The following is a 4,958-nucleotide window of genomic DNA, read 5'->3' as shown; positions in this document are numbered from 1 at the left end:
TTAAAGTTCAACTGCAAGGTTAGATATAGATGAATATGTACTGAAATAAAATAGAGAGAAGACAAAAATGTGTTGGCAGAGATAGGACTGCTGTAGCATGGACACACTAACAAGCATTCAGATCTCATTATCTGCACTTGTCAACTTTGGCATTTAACCAGAGCACCAAAGTGCAAAGGTTAAGGCACTTTGTAATGTTCTTTTATCTAAAAGAGAAGTACATAATTCTTTTCTTGAATACATTCTGAAATATAATGATTCTTTTCCAGTTTATGAGGACTTCAGTTTTCCTAGACAATCTGGATGACTAATTTATTGAACAAAACAAAATATATATTTTAACATATATAGTATGTATAAGTATAAAGGATTTATATATTTCAAATAAATATAAAAGCAATATTTAATTCAAGAAGTAAATGTTCTACTTCGAGCTGTATGAGGTAGAGAGTTTTACTTTGAATGCATGTAACAACAAATGTGTAAATTCAAGAAAAAATAGTAAAGTATGGGAAAGAAAGTTTACTGTGGTTGCAATATGATCTTTTAGGATAGTATGTTTGAGGATAAGAATTAATAAAGAAAATGCAGACTTTCATCCTAGTGGTATATGAATTTTATAGTAATAAGTGAATTTTAGAAATAATACCATTTAAAATGTTTCTAAGCCAAGAAAAGCAAATTATTTTTTCTTAAACTATTAAAACTATTTTTCCTGGTTATGTCATGAGTAAATGTATCTGCCAACTTCTTTCCCTTAAAAAGTTCATTTTCCAAATCAAGCAAGAAACTACACATAAGAAATTTCAGCTCAAAAATATTTTTTTCCAGGAAGGAACCCAAAAAGCAACTTTGGATTAATTGTACTTCCTTTATTCCTTCTTATTAGTTTTTCAAAATTTAGTCAGTGCTTTACAAAATGTACTGAATAATAGAACATGAAGTCTCACAAAATGACATGTACTAAAGAGAATAAATTAGGTTACAGAATATTATCGACTGATGGGACGTATTTGATATTCATGGCTGGAGAATATTTGACTGTGAAAACAAATAAGATCCAATATGAATGGAGGAAAAGTTTGTATCCCTGGAACCAATGGGCCTTGAAAATAGGATTAGAAGAATTGCATCTTTATAAGAAAAAAAAATCTGCTGCTGTTAATGGGTTCTGAATTTGAATTTGGGTTGACTTAATAAAAGCTGATGTGCACAATTAGAGTTGGCAACTCTAAGCAGTAGCCTTCTGAGTATACTGAAGTCCAAGGAGAAAGTGTGTCATTATGTTTTTCACAGGGGACCTGAGCAAATTTTTTAATGCCTTGGAGCCAGTAGATTTTAGTTCTTATTTGAACAGCAAAGTCAAAGTTATTACTGTCCTGGAAGGAATGATGTTTCAGGATGAAGTCTAACAAAATCATGGTATAAAATAGGAATGTAAATGTAGGTATTTTGTATGTGTGCAAAAAGTGAAACCTTCAACAATTTAGACAAAAAAATTTAAAGTTCAATACACTCATGACTTTAAACATTAGAGAAATGTGGGTTAAAGATACTTTTAAAAACTTTAAGCTAAACACTGGAAGCTGGATCTATATTTACTAGCCCCCTGATGAATATAAAAGCAAATAAAAATGTCCTCCAACAGCTGAGAAAATTGACATTTTAGGAAAAAATAGGTCTAGTACATGTACTCAGATAGCTAACAGATTGATTAAAGTTCTTAAAAAGCAAAATAAGTCAGAGTAATAATGGAAAGTAACAATTACTGATGAATATTTTTCTGATCTCAGATTAGGAATGCCTTTCTAGGCAACATAAACAAAGACAGAAAAAGACATTTCTAAAGCAGCCTGAAAGATATAACCCCATAAAAAATTAAAAGCTTAATGGCAAAAAGCATTTGCCTTTATATATAACAAATGAATTATATTCTTTATATATGAAAATCTCTTCTTCTTTAATAAGCAGACAAGGAATATTCCAATATAAAACTGTATGAGGAACTTAGAATAATAATATTCAAAAAGGAGACGTACAAGTGATCAATGAGCACATTAAAATGTTTAACCTCACATAAGTAAAAATTAAAATGAAAAATTCAGTTATTGCCTTTAAGTTAATTATTTGAGGGGAGAATGTTTAAAAACTTAGCACTCTTACATATAGCTACTACATGTTGCTTTTAGCTTAAAATAGCCTTTATTTTTATTTACTCTTGCTCATATAGCTTATGTCTGGTTTTTGTTCATTGTCTTTGCAGATCTGTACTCATCCAGAATTTAAAGTGTAGTCACATAAGTGTCAAAGTTTATTTCTCACCTGGGTCATTTGTGATTCTATAGTTAAATGCTTGTCTTCAAGTCATCCTGTCCTTTTTTGGGGTTTCTGACTCTAGGATCGTATCTGTTTTTTCTTTGAATTTTTGAAATCTGCTTTCTTAAAGAATATATCAGTTTTTCTCCCTGGCAAAAATTAATTCCACTTCTCTGTTTTATTTTCCATGAAATTATCAGTAAGATAAGACAACATTTTGTCCCATGCTCAGATTTTTGCAGAATAATATTTTTGGCAGATGACTATATGGTTGATATCTCCATTAGGACATTATTCTTCTGTTGTGCCAGTTTTGTGCCGCATGGTCTTACAGAGTATCAGTAGCGAACACTCTTAAGCAAACAACAATATAAAATGGTTATCATATACATTAATCATCTATGATCCATCCAACCATCCATCCATCATTCATCATCTCATCCATCCATTACCCTCCATGCTTACAACTTCCAGTGATCAGTTGTATAAAAAGAAGGCCATTCTGGGACCACACTTTCTCTTTCAAATTTCCTATTTCCACATTAGTATATAATTTCTCTGATCTTCAATTTTTTAGGCTGTAAAATGGTTGTACTAAAAGATAAGATCCTTTCAGCCATAGATTTGCATATGTTTTCTACTCATTTTTCTTTCTCTGCTGTTTCATTTGAACAAAGCACATGGTGCTTCTAGACTAACTCCTATTCAAACTAGGTTATTCTCAATCCTCTAATTACTGATGTGAATTGCTGGGCATTCTCAATATTATGCATCTGTTTTTGCCACTCATGCTCTTCTTCAAAGTATCTGCTTTTAATTAGGTGAGCCAGCGTATCTAATTATCTAATTATGTCTTTACCTTCAAATTTTAACTTAAATTCTTTTACATTTGTTGTATGGTACTCCATTTCCCAAAGTGTGTTCTGTGGGAATACTAGCTATGTGAAAGATTAAGATATGCTATGTGATAAAAACAACAATAACAAATGATGGGAGTACTGAGGTCAAAAATACCTAGAAAGTAGTGGGTTAAATGAAGTAAAACTTCTGTAGGACTTCCCAGTGCCTTTAAATGCTAATTTGTATTAAGAATTTAAATGCTAATTTAATTTATAAGCTATAAACAAGAAAATGTATGCACTTATTTCCAAAATTATTTCAACATCCAGCCCCCTTTTGAAGAACATCCTGAAGGATTAACATCCATCTTTGAAAATTATTGTAAGTATCTCTGCATACTTCTGCACACTCAAATCATTGTACAGGGAGTCTTGATTTGGGTATTGAACTTTCCTTCTAAGGTGGTATTCCCTGCCACTGCCAGAAGTCCATTATTACAGTTATGTTAGCCATGATTCAAAAAATAAAATCCAAATTTCATGAATATAATGTATATAGCAGCTAATCACTCTCTACATACTTTTTTCTTTTCCAAAGTTCAGACACCCAAAAGGGATTAAAACCACTGAATTCTCTCAAATCCTTCAAGTTTTCTATGTATAATTTTGAAGTCACCAGAGATGTACATCAGGTCTCTTTCAAGAATTATCCGTTATTCTTTTGTTATTCAGCAAAAGGTGGGTGCAGTTAGGAAACTGCCAAATCTCAGGTATTTACTATATAAATTGCAATAACGAACTCCATGGGAACTTTCTGCTTGTTATGGAGGAGCTCCAGTAGTTCTGAGATTTTTTTCTTCTTCTTGTTTCTCTTTATTCACTCTTTGGCATTCAGTAATTTACCAGCTTCTTAAAAGTGATTCTGATTCTCCAGAATTAAAATTCTTTCCATGCCCCTGCTTTCTTCTCAATTATTTCTAACATCCTACAAGAATCTTTCATATTCAATAGAAATTAGAGTATAAGAGGCAGCTAATGTTCCACACTTACTTTCTTCCTAAGTAGGACATCTAAGTTCCTGTCTCATCTGATGACTGCCTTAAGCCCTCTCTCTCTAGTGATCTCATCTAATCTCACTTTGAAACATCTTCACAGTAATGATTTCCAAATGTGTTTCTTATCTTCTCTTTCCTCGAGTCTGAGCTCAAATATTCAACTGTAGCTGTTGTTTCTAAGTTGAATGTCTAGTGGCATCTCAGACTCAGCATGGTCAAACCATAGTCGTACAAGCCACAAATATCCTTAGACTGGGCTAATATCCTACCTGGTGTCTCTGCTTTGACTCTTGCATACACAGAACCAGAGTGATCTTTTAAAAAAGGCTAAATCTTAAATCTTATCACTCCCAACTTAAAAAACCTTCCAGTGGTTGGACAGTGCACTGAGAATAGAATAAAAAACTCTTTACCATGGCTTTTAAGACCCTTTGTGATCTGGCTTCTACCAGCTCTCTAACGTCATCTCAGGCACTTGCCTCTCTTTTCCTGTGCCTTGAAAATGCCAAGTAAATTTCTGTGTTAGGCCCTTTGCAATAGCTGTTCCCCATGTCTTTAGTGTTAATTCCCCCAGGTATTCTTAAGGCTGGCCCCTTTCTGTTATCCAGGTTTTGGCTCAAATGTAAAATCAGTGAAATCTTCTCTCATCCCTAGTTCAAAGCTGTGCCTCCTTTTCCACCATCCTCCCCACAAGTCACTCTCATTACTATTGTATTATTTTTATTCATTGCAATTATGATTATCAGAA

This window comes from Camelus dromedarius, chromosome 5 (genome assembly GCF_036321535.1).
Source record: "Camelus dromedarius isolate mCamDro1 chromosome 5, mCamDro1.pat, whole genome shotgun sequence".
NCBI lineage: Eukaryota > Metazoa > Chordata > Mammalia > Artiodactyla > Camelidae > Camelus > Camelus dromedarius.
This window is presented reverse-complemented; position numbering follows the sequence as displayed.